Source organism: Bufo bufo, chromosome 3 (genome assembly GCF_905171765.1).
Source record: "Bufo bufo chromosome 3, aBufBuf1.1, whole genome shotgun sequence".
NCBI lineage: Eukaryota > Metazoa > Chordata > Amphibia > Anura > Bufonidae > Bufo > Bufo bufo.
Genome location: NC_053391.1, coordinates 9388963 through 9402247, shown reverse-complemented (window position 1 = coordinate 9402247; position 13285 = coordinate 9388963). Strand labels below are relative to the sequence as shown.

At 37.0% G+C, this 13285-nt stretch overlaps 1 protein-coding gene across 9 annotated transcripts in view; it reads left to right on the top strand.

Annotated features, from left to right (window-relative positions):
* ZBTB20 (zinc finger and BTB domain containing 20) overlaps window positions 1-13285 on the top strand; it is a 665609-nt gene that overhangs the window by 294440 nt on the left and 357884 nt on the right. For 8 of the 9 annotated variants that reach the window (XR_005777403.1, XM_040422895.1, XM_040422893.1 and 5 more), the window contains one exon: window positions 8765-8841. The exons of the other annotated variant lie outside the window; for it this stretch is intronic. The gene's annotated coding sequence lies outside the window, so the exon portion shown is untranslated. The remainder of the gene's footprint in view (window positions 1-8764; window positions 8842-13285) is intronic. 9 annotated transcript variants of the gene reach the window in all.

Below are 13285 nucleotides of genomic sequence, written 5' to 3'. Positions count from 1 at the left end.
TACTATACACTGCGTGCATAATTATTAGGCAAATGAGTATTTTGACCACATCATCCTCTTTATGCATGTTGTCTTATTCCAAGCTGTATAGGCTCGAAAGCCTACTACCAATTAAGCATATTAGGTGATGTGCATCTCTGTAATGAGAAGGGGTGTGGTCTAATGACATCAACACCCTATATTAGGTGTGCATAATTATTAGGCAACTTCCTTTCCTTTGGCAAAATGGGTCAAAAGAAGGACTTGACAGGCTCAGAAAAGTCAAAAATAGTGAGATATCTTGCAGAGGGATGCAGCACTCTTAAAATTGCAAAGCTTCTGAAGCGTGATCATCGAACAATCAAGCGTTTCATTCAAAATAGTCAACAGGGTCGCAAGAAGCGTGTGGAAAAACCAAGGCGCAAAATAACTGCCCATGAACTGAGAAAAGTCAAGCGTGCAGCTGCCAAGATGCCACTTGCCACCAGTTTGGCCATATTTCAGAGCTGCAACATCACTGGAGTGCCCAAAAGCACAAGGTGTGCAATACTCAGAGACATGGCCAAGGTAAGAAAGGCTGAAAGACGACCACCACTGAACAAGACACACAAGCTGAAACGTCAAGACTGGGCCAAGAAATATCTCAAGACTGATTTTTCTAAGGTTTTATGGACTGATGAAATGAGAGTGAGTCTTGATGGGCCAGATGGATGGGCCCGTGGCTGGATTGGTAAAGGGCAGAGAGCTCCAGTCCGACTCAGACTCCAGCAAGGTGGAGGTGGAGTACTGGTTTGGGCTGGTATCATCAAAGATGAGCTTGTGGGGCCTTTTCGGGTTGAGGATGGAGTCAAGCTCAACTCCCAGTCCTACTGCCAGTTTCTGGAAGACACCTTCTTCAAGCAGTGGTACAGGAAGAAGTCTGCATCCTTCAAGAAAAACATGATTTTCATGCAGGACAATGCTCCATCACACGCGTCCAAGTACTCCACAGCGTGGCTGGCAAGAAAGGGTATAAAAGAAGAAAATCTAATGACATGGCCTCCTTGTTCACCTGATCTGAACCCCATTGAGAACCTGTGGTCCATCATCAAATGTGAGATTTACAAGGAGGGAAAACAGTACACCTCTCTGAACAGTGTCTGGGAGGCTGTGGTTGCTGCTGCACGCAATGTTGATGGTGAACAGATCAAAACACTGACAGAATCCATGGATGGCAGGCTTTTGAGTGTCCTTGCAAAGAAAGGTGGCTATATTGGTCACTGATTTGTTTTTGTGTTGTTTTTGAATGTCAGAAATGTATATTTGTGAATGTTGAGATGTTATATTGGTTTCACTGGTAAAAATAAATAATTGAAATGGGTATATATTTGTTTTTTGTTAAGTTGCCTAATAATTATGCACAGTAATATTCACCTGCACACACAGATATCCACCTAAAATAGCTACAACTAAAAACTACTTCCAAAAATATTCAGCTTTGATATTAATGAGTTTTTTGGGTTCATTGAGAACATGGTTGTTGTTCAATAATAAAATTAATCCTCAAAAATACAACTTGCCTAATAATTCTGCACTCCCTGTAATACTGCTCCTATGTAGAAGAATATAACTACTATAATACTGCCTCCTATGTAGAAGAATATAACTACTATAATACTGCCTCCTATGTAGAAGAATATAACTAATATAATACTACTCCTATGTACAAGAATATAACTACTATAATACTGCTCCTATGTACAAGAATATAACTACTATAATACTTCCTCCTATGTAGAAGAATATAACTACTATAATATTGCTCCTATGTACAAGAATATAACTACTATAATACTGCCTCCTATGTACAAGAATATAACTACTATAATACTGCTCCTATGTACAAGAATATAACAGCTATAACACTGCCTCCTATATACAAGAATATAACTACTATAATACTGCTCCTATGTACAAGAATATAACTACTATAATACTTCCTCCTATGTAGAAGAATATAACTACTGTAATACTGCCCCCTATGTACAAGAATATAACTACTATAATACTGTTCCTATGTACAAGAATATAACTACTATAATACTGCTCCTATGTACAAGAATATAACTACTATAATACTGCTCCTATGTACAAGAATATAACTACTATAATACTGCTCCTATGTACAAGAATATAACTACTATAATACTGCTCATATGTACAAGAATATAACTACTATAATACTGCCTCCTATGTACAAGAATATAACTACTATAATACTGCCTCCTATGTACAAGAATATAACTACTATAATACTGCTCCTTTGTACAAGAATATAACTACTATAATACTGCTCCTATGTACAAGAATATAACTACTATAATACTGCTCCTATGTACAAGAATATAACTAATATAACACTGCTCCTATGTCCAAGAATATAACTACTATAATACTGCCTCCTATGTACAAGAATATAACTGCTATAATACTGCCTCCTATGTACAAGAATATAACTACTATAATACAGCTCCTATGTACAAGAATATAACTACTATAATACTGCTCCTATGTACAAGAATATAACTACTATAATACTGCTCATATGTACAAGAATATAACTACTATAATACTGCTCCTACGTACAAGAATATAACTACTATAATACTGCCTCCTATGTACAAGAATATAACTACTATAATACTGCCTCCTATGTACAAGAATATAACTACTATAATACTGCTCCTATGTACAAGAATATAACTACTATAATACTGCTCCTATGTACAAGAATATAACTACTATAATACTGCTCCTATGTACAAGAATATAACTACTATAATACTGCTCCTATGTACAGGAATATAACTACTATAATACTGCCTCCTATGTACAAGAATATAACTACTATAATACTGCTCCTATGTACAAGAATATAACTACTATAATACTGCTCCTATGTACAAGAATAAAACTACTACTATAATACTGCTTCTATGTACAAGAATATAACTCCTATAATACTGCCTCCTATGTACAAGAATATAACTACTATAATACTGCTCCTATGTACAAGAATAAAACTACTACTATAATACTGCTTTTATGTACAAGAATATAACTACTATAATACTGCCTCCTATGTACAAGAATATAACTACTATAATACTGCCTTCTATGTACAAGAATATAACTACTATAATACTGCCTCCTAAGTTCAAGAATATAACTACTATAATACTGCCTTCTATGTACAAGAATATAACTACTATAATACTGCTCCTATGTACAAGAATATAACTACTATAATACTGCTCCTATGTACAAGAATATAACTACTATAATACTTCTCCTATGTACAATAATATAACTACTATAATACTGCTCATATGTACAAGAATATAACTACTATAACACTGCCTCCTATGTACAAGAATATAACTACTATAATACTGCTCCTTTGTACAAGACTATAACTACTATAATACTGCCTCCTATGTACAATAATATAACTACTATAATACTGCCTCCTATGTACAAGAATATAACTGCTATAATACTGCCTCCTATGTACAAGAATATAACTACTATAATACAGCTCCTATGTACAAGAATATAACTACTATAATACTGCTCCTATGTACAAGAATATAACTACTATAATACTGCTCCTATGTACAAGAATATAACTACTATAATACTGCTCCTACGTACAAGAATATAACTACTATAATACTGCCTCCTATGTACAAGAATATAACTACTATAATACTGCCTCCTATGTACAAGAATATAACTACTATAATACTGCTCCTATGTACAAGAATATAACTACTATAATACTGCTCCTATGTACAAGAATATAACTACTATAATACTGCTCCTATGTACAAGAATATAACTACTATAATACTGCTCCTATGTACAAGAATATAACTACTATAATACTGCTCCTATGTACAGGAATATAACTACTATAATACTGCCTCCTATGTACAAGAATATAACTACTATAATACTGCTCCTATGTACAAGAATATAACTACTATAATACTGCTCCTATGTACAAGAATAAAACTACTACTATAATACTGCTTCTATGTACAAGAATATAACTCCTATAATACTGCCTCCTATGTACAAGAATATAACTACTATAATACTGCTCCTATGTACAAGAATAAAACTACTACTATAATACTGCTTCTATGTACAAGAATATAACTACTATAATACTGCCTCCTATGTACAAGAATATAACTACTATAATACTGCCTTCTATGTACAAGAATATAACTACTATAATACTGCCTCCTATTTTCAAGAATATAACTACTATAATACTGCCTTCTATGTACAAGAATATAACTACTATAATACTGCTCCTATGTACAAGAATATAACTACTATAATACTTCCTCCTATGTAGAAGAATATAACTACTGTAATACTGCCCCCTATGTACAAGAATATAACTACTATAATACTGTTCCTATGTACAAGAATATAACTACTATAATACTGCTCCTATGTACAAGAATATAACTACTATAATACTGCTCCTATGTACAAGAATATAACTACTATAATACTGCTCCTATGTACAAGAATATAACTACTATAATACTGCTCATATGTACAAGAATATAACTACTATAATACTGCCTCCTATGTACAAGAATATAACTACTATAATACTGCCTCCTATGTACAAGAATATAACTACTATAATACTGCTCCTTTGTACAAGAATATAACTACTATAATACTGCTCCTATGTACAAGAATATAACTACTATAATACTGCTCCTATGTACAAGAATATAACTAATATAACACTGCTCCTATGTCCAAGAATATAACTACTATAATACTGCCTCCTATGTACAAGAATATAACTGCTATAATACTGCCTCCTATGTACAAGAATATAACTACTATAATACAGCTCCTATGTACAAGAATATAACTACTATAATACTGCTCCTATGTACAAGAATATAACTACTATAATACTGCTCCTATGTACAAGAATATAACTACTATAATACTGCTCCTACGTACAAGAATATAACTACTATAATACTGCCTCCTATGTACAAGAATATAACTACTATAATACTGCCTCCTATGTACAAGAATATAACTACTATAATACTGCTCCTATGTACAAGAATATAACTACTATAATACTGCTCCTATGTACAAGAATATAACTACTATAATACTGCTCCTATGTACAAGAATATAACTACTATAATACTGCTCCTATGTACAGGAATATAACTACTATAATACTGCCTCCTATGTACAAGAATATAACTACTATAATACTGCTCCTATGTACAAGAATATAACTACTATAATACTGCTCCTATGTACAAGAATAAAACTACTACTATAATACTGCTTCTATGTACAAGAATATAACTCCTATAATACTGCCTCCTATGTACAAGAATATAACTACTATAATACTGCTCCTATGTACAAGAATAAAACTACTACTATAATACTGCTTCTATGTACAAGAATATAACTACTATAATACTGCCTCCTATGTACAAGAATATAACTACTATAATACTGCCTTCTATGTACAAGAATATAACTACTATAATACTGCCTCCTAAGTTCAAGAATATAACTACTATAATACTGCCTTCTATGTACAAGAGTATAACTACTATAATACTGCTCCTATGTACAAGAATATAACTACTATAATACTGCTCCTATGTACAAGAATATAACTACTATAATACTGCCTCCTATGTACAAGAATATAACTACTATAATACTGCCTTCTATGTACAAGAATATAACTACTATAATACTGCTCCTATGTACAAGAATATAACTACTATAATACTGCTCCTATGTACAAGAATATAACTACTATAATACTTCTCCTATGTACAATAATATAACTACTATAATACTGCTCATATGTACAAGAATATAACTACTATAACACTGCCTCCTATGTACAAGAATATAACTACTATAATACTGCTCCTTTGTACAAGACTATAACTACTATAATACTGCCTCCTATGTACAATAATATAACTACTATAATACTGCCTCCTATGTACAAGAATATAACTGCTATAATACTGCCTCCTATGTACAAGAATATAACTACTATAATACAGCTCCTATGTACAAGAATATAACTACTATAATACTGCTCCTATGTACAAGAATATAACTACTATAATACTGCTCCTATGTACAAGAATATAACTACTATAATACTGCTCCTACGTACAAGAATATAACTACTATAATACTGCCTCCTATGTACAAGAATATAACTACTATAATACTGCCTCCTATGTACAAGAATATAACTACTATAATACTGCTCCTATGTACAAGAATATAACTACTATAATACTGCTCCTATGTACAAGAATATAACTACTATAATACTGCTCCTATGTACAAGAATATAACTACTATAATACTGCTCCTATGTACAAGAATATAACTACTATAATACTGCTCCTATGTACAGGAATATAACTACTATAATACTGCCTCCTATGTACAAGAATATAACTACTATAATACTGCTCCTATGTACAAGAATATAACTACTATAATACTGCTCCTATGTACAAGAATAAAACTACTACTATAATACTGCTTCTATGTACAAGAATATAACTCCTATAATACTGCCTCCTATGTACAATAATATAACTACTATAATACTGCTCCTATGTACAAGAATAAAACTACTACTATAATACTGCTTCTATGTACAAGAATATAACTACTATAATACTGCCTCCTATGTACAAGAATATAACTACTATAATACTGCCTTCTATGTACAAGAATATAACTACTATAATACTGCCTCCTATTTTCAAGAATATAACTACTATAATACTGCCTTCTATGTACAAGAATATAACTACTATAATGCTGCTCCTATGTACAAGAATATAACTACTATAATACTGCTCCTATGTACAAGAATATAACTACTATAATACTGCTCCTATGTACAGGAATATAACTACTATAATACTGCCTCCTATGTACAAGACTATAACTACTATAATACTTTCTCCTATGTACAAGAATATAACTACTATAATACTGCCTCCTATGTACAATAATATAACTACTATAATACTGCTCCTATGTACAAGACTATAACTACTATAATACTGTCTCCTATGTACAATAATATAACTACTATAATACTGCTCCTATGTACAAGAATATAACTACTATAATACTGCTCCTATGTACAAGACTATAACTACTATAATACTGTCTCCTATGTACAAGAATATAACTACTATAATACTGCTTCCTATGTACAATAATATAACTACTATAATACTGCTCCTATGTACAAGACTATAACTACTATAATACTGCCTCCTATGTACAATAATATAACTACTATAATACTGCTCCTATGTACAAGAATATAACTACTATAATACTGCTCCTATGTACAAGAATATAACTACTATAATACTGCTCCTATGTACAAGAATATAACTTCTATAATACTGCTCCTATATACAAGAATATAACTACTATAATACTGCTCCTATGTACAAGAATATAACTACTATAATACTGCCTCCAATGTACAAGAATATAACTACTATAATACTGCCTCCTATGTACAAGAATATAACTACTATAATACTGCTCCTATGTACAAGACTATAACTACTATAATACTGTCTCCTATGTACAAGAATATAACTACTATAATACTGCTTCCTATGTACAAGAATATAACTACTATAATACTGCCTCCTATGTACAAGAATATAACTACTATAATACTGCCTCCTATGTACAAGAATATAACTACTATAATACTGCTCCTATGTACAGGAATATAACTACTATATTACTGCTCCTATGTACAATAATATAACTACTATAATACTGCTCCTATGTACAAGACTATAACTACTATAATACTGTCTCCTATGTACAAGAATATAACTACTATAGTACTGCTCCTATGTACAATAATATAACTACTATAATACTGCTCCTATGTACAAGACTATAACTACTATAATACTGCCTCCTATGTACAATAATATAACTACTATAATACTGCTCCTATGTACAAGAATATAACTACTATAATACTGCTCCTATGTACAAGAATATAACTACTATAATACTGCCTCCTATGTACAAGAATATAACTACTAAAATACTGCTCCTATGTACAAGAATATAACTACTATAATACTGCTCTTATGTACAAGAATATAACTACTATAATACTGCTCCTATGTACAATAATATAACTACTATAATACTGCCTCCTATGTACAAGAATATAACTACTATAATACTGCTCCTATGTACAAGAATATTACTGCAATAATACTGCCTCTGGTGGCCTAGGGTATTGATCTGAACCAGTTGTCATGCGGATTCTTTCCTCCACCCCTCCTGTATTTTACTGCCTCATCTGCCGTTTATCACCCATAAAATATGTAGATTGTTATTCAGGGCACAAAAAAAATAAAATAACATTTCCTCTACGTCTTTTTTCTTTATTTCTTTTATATTTTTTTTTTGCCATCTTTCTTTGCGTCCTTTTGTCTCCTCTGCCGCCTCCCACCTCTTTCATTATAAAATATATTCTACAAAGAGCTTTTTTTTTTTTTTGTCACCAAAAAAGTCACGCTTGACTGATGGTGCATTGCTTTGCATGGTGAAACATTATGAAAGTTTAATTTTTAATTAAATCTGAAATACCAATTATAACGGAGAGATATTTTAACCTGTTTCTTTTCAGGCTGCCTGGAGTTACATTTGGATAGTGAAATCTCAGCACCTTAACAAAACAGAGAGATAAAGCGGCTCGGCAGTCTGGTAAGTACCCGCGACCTTACCTTTGTTCCTCTCAACATCGTTATTAGTGTGCATGAAACAAAGAATTTAGTAATTGGACGTAGGTGAAGGAAAGGTGACCTTGTGTTGTTACATGAGCAAACAGAAATTCCTGCAATTCTTCTAAACTATTTGACTCTGTTGAGAAAGCCCCATCCTTTGTTGTGCTGTTTGTGCAGCTTTCTGCGAAGACGTAGAGCACACAGCGCATGCGCCATTCTCTCTCCGCACTGTGACTCGCGCCATTACTTTGTCTCTAGCGTTATTTGAATAGCCGCAGTCCAATGGAGCCTTACTGTGCCTTTCCCAGAGGCCGGCCCGAAGGACTCTCTAATATACATGCATCCTTGGCTCATCATACCCAGTCCTTCTTTCTCCTAACATTAGGGGAGAGTTGGGTCACCCCTATACACATTAGATAGTTAGTTAGAAGGACCCCCGCCTTTCAGATGGTGATGACTTATCCAGAGCATAGGTCATTAGTATAAAAGTCTCAGAAAACCCCTGTAAATACACATAACGCACCTGCAAATGAAAATTTGTAATATACTATCATTTTGAAATTGGCCGTGATACTCCACTTTTGAAAATTCGCCATACTTTAATTTCACGTCCTTAACCGGATTACTGGTCTGGGATATGGACAGGTCGTCACTACCACTGCGAACAGGGCCAGAACCATTCATCTCCCTGGTCCATGTGCAGATGAGGTGGACTCAGAAGTTGGTTCATGTGCCAGGCAATGGAATGTTTGTGGCCCCGTCCACAGCGGAAGTGACGTCCTTTCCATGGCCGAGGCCAGAAACCTGGTGAGGGATGTGATATCAGAGGAAGCTGGATTTCCAGAAGAGGACCAGGTTTTCGAGCGACCGATCCAATCCATTTTGGAACAGTAAGTATCTTCCAAACAGTCTCCTACAGGCAAATTGTGTGTACTTAAGGTTGATTTGCGGGGCATGCTGGGCCCCAGAAAACCTTCTTTAAGATTGGCTATTTGTTTAAAACAGTAGTGAGTGCATGGGGGGGCCGATTTTCAGGAAGGGCAAGAACCACAAATGGAAGACGATCATGGTCCTGACAGATATAAAATTAAGAGGAGCCTCATAATCGATATACAGCTTAAAAGGAACCAGTCATGTTGAACATGGCGCCTGAGCTGAAGCTATCATGTTATAGAGCAGGAGGAGCTGAGCAGATTTATATATAGTTTTATTGGAAAAGATTTACTAAAACTTATATTTTATTCATTTAAATTCCTAAACATTCTCAGCTCTGAAGTCCAGGAGGCGGAGCTATCAGTGACTGACAGCTACCTCTGTATACACAGTCATAGGGAGAGGGCTGTCAGTCACTGATAGCTCCGCCTCCTGGACTTCACATCTCAGAATGAGCAGTGATTTATATGTAGAAATTACATGTTTTACTGAATCTTTTCCCGTATAGCTATGCCTCAATCTGCTCAGCTCCTCCTGCTCTATAACAGGCTGCCTGCAGATTATTTAGCATTTTCATGGTGTCAGGTTCCCTTTAAATAGCTGGTATCTCTTTTCTTTATGGTTAGTATCTGGTTATTTGTCTTCCTTTATCCCCCTCACTTTATAGAATATTCAGCAGTGAGCTCAGGTTTTCCAGCAGCCATGTCCTGAGTTGTGAGGGTCTTGTGGTGGTCTTCTCCTTTCACTTCTTCAGGGGTCAAGCAGGGTTTTGCATTCTGTCGATGTCACGTAATAATATTTTAGGAATTACCTTCTAGTTCAGCATCAAATCTTGACGGCCATGGACACTAATCAGAATCGCTGCAGCTAATAGGGGACAGTAGGCTCAGAGATATCCCTCTGGCTCTGGAGGCCATTTTTGAAGTCCTTCTCCTCCTTCCATTTCCCAGTATTCTGCCCCGCAAGAGCAGATATGAGAAAATTCCTGCGCTTAGTGTCCCCTAGTAGTCACATCACGCCTCTCTCTACTAATTAAGTAAAGGCAACCTCAACCAGGATCAATTAGTAGAATCTTGGGTTGTCCCCAAATCTTTACCCAATCACTGGTCTTCAAGATGTGCCCTTACCTGTTGGTTTTACGTTTCCTAAGATGTATGCTGTGAGACGACCAGCTTTGGAGAGATAAAAAACAGGATTTTGCGATATTCTGTTGGGAGTTGTTTATGCTGCAGGTGTCTACATGTGGCCATCTAGTGGCCGTGATGTGAGCTGCACCCTGCCGAAGGTTTTCCTGGAACATATTGATTTGCACACTGAGAGATTTGAGTCATTAATGACATTTTGAGAAAGGTAAGGACGTGTGGCTTGTCAGGACAGTCTGACCATACATGAACCCAAGGGTCATGGCATCCTTCTCTTTTACAGTGGATTGGTAGGTGGGGACAGGGAGGGGGTGCACCCCCATGCTTGATGTGTGCACCAGATCCCATGCAGAACAATCTGTACGGAAACCATCTACTCAAAGCAGTTGAGCACTAGATTTTCTCAGCGGCCATGTTTGCTAAAAACTAGCGCACCCCTTATTATAGTGGAGGGATAGGTGAGGCTCAGGTGAGGCTTGTTCCTCTGCCTTTCTTAATCTGTGCTCACTGCTTAGATTTAGCAGCTAATAATGGAGATACAGGAGTGGGGAGGACTCACTGCGGGCCCCATAGAAGGCACGTGGACGACCAGTCCTCCATTGCCAGCCTCTCATCCCATCACGTTTTGTTTCCCAAGGATAAAGCAGGACAATAGTACAAGATGTACAGCACCATCATAATGGAATGAGTCACTGGCTTCCCAAAAACAACTGTCTGGATGCGCAGCGGTTGTGAATAGACCCTCTCCTTCTTTCCCTGAGTGTTATTGTTTGGCGGTCAGGTAATCTATAGCGGTATGGCGTTAAAATTTCTACCGGAACCCATTGCACTGCCATTGAATTTTTGGACAGATTCATCCTCATTAGGCGCTTGACCTTCACAGCTTTCAGAATGCACTTAGTATTGTGATGAATGAAGCCCTCACAATGAGTGCGCCGGTCTGTGCGAACGCCAAACCTCACTTTTTTGTTTTTTATACCAGAAACAATTTATGAATCCTTCACTCTCCCAACTTCTCCCTTTCATTGGATCGCGCGCCCGCTCAGCAGAAATATCCATGGGGTACATACAGAGTCCTGTAGTTCTAGCAGCTGTTCTGTAATATTTAAAGGGATGCTCTACTCCAGGCATGGCCAACCTGCGGCTCTCCAGCTGTTGTAAAACTACAACTCCCACCATGCCCTGCTGTAGGCTGCTAGCTGTAGGCGGTCTGGGCATGCTGGGAGTTGTAGTTTTGCAACAGCTGGAGAGCCACAGGTTGGCCGTCCCTGCTCTACTCCATCTCTGGAGGAGGAGGGACCTCAACCATCTTGCTCTTTAACACGCCAGGCTCCCATCAGCACTGCTCCAGTTTCCACATCTTTGAGACATCATTTCTTTAGATACTCCATTCATTCCTGTGGCACTGTGCATTAACTGTGTGCAGTCTCTTCCTCCATTGTAGTAACAGTATGCAGTCTCTTCCTCCTGCACAGTCACTGTGTGTGGTCTGTTCCTCCTGTGCAGTCCCTGTGTGCAGTCTCTCCCTCCTGTACAGTCATTGTGTGCAGTCTCTCCCTCCTGTACAATCACTGTGTGCAGTCTCTTCCTCCTGTGCATCACTGTGTGTAGTCTCTCCATTCTGTGAAGTTATCGTGTGCAGTCACTGTGTGCAGTCTCTCCCTCCTGTACAGTCACTGTGTGCAGTCTCTCCATCCTGTACAGTCACTGTGTGCAGTCTCTCCCTCCTGTACAGTCACTGTGTGCAGTCTCTCCCTCCTGTACAGTCACTGTGTGCAGTCTCTCCCTCCTGTACAGTCATTGTGTGCAGTCTCTCCCTCCTGTACAATCACTGTGTGCAGTCTCTTCCTCCTGTGCATCACTGTGTGTAGTCTCTCCATTCTGTGAAGTTATCGTGTGCAGTCACTGTGTGCAGTCTCTCCCTCCTGTACAGTCACTGTGTGCAGTCTCTCCATCCTGTACAGTCACTGTGTGCAGTCTCTCCCTCCTGTACAGTCACTGTGTGCAGTCTCTCCCTCCTGTACAGTCACTGTGTGCAGTCTCTCCCTCCTGTACAGTCACTGTGTGCAGTCTCTCCCTCCTGTACAGTCACTGTGTGCAGTCTCTCCCTCCTGTACAGTCACTGTGTGCAGTCTCTCCCTCCTGTACAGTCACTGTGTGCAGTCTCTCCCTCCTGTACAGTCACTGTGTGCAATCTCTCCCTCCTGTACAGTCATTGTGTGCAGTCTCTCCCTCCTGTACAGTCACTGTGTGCAGTCTATCCCTCCTGTACAGTCACTGTGTGCAGTCTATCCCTCCTGTACAGTCATTGTGTGCAGTCTCTCCCTCCTGTACAGTCACTGTGTGCAG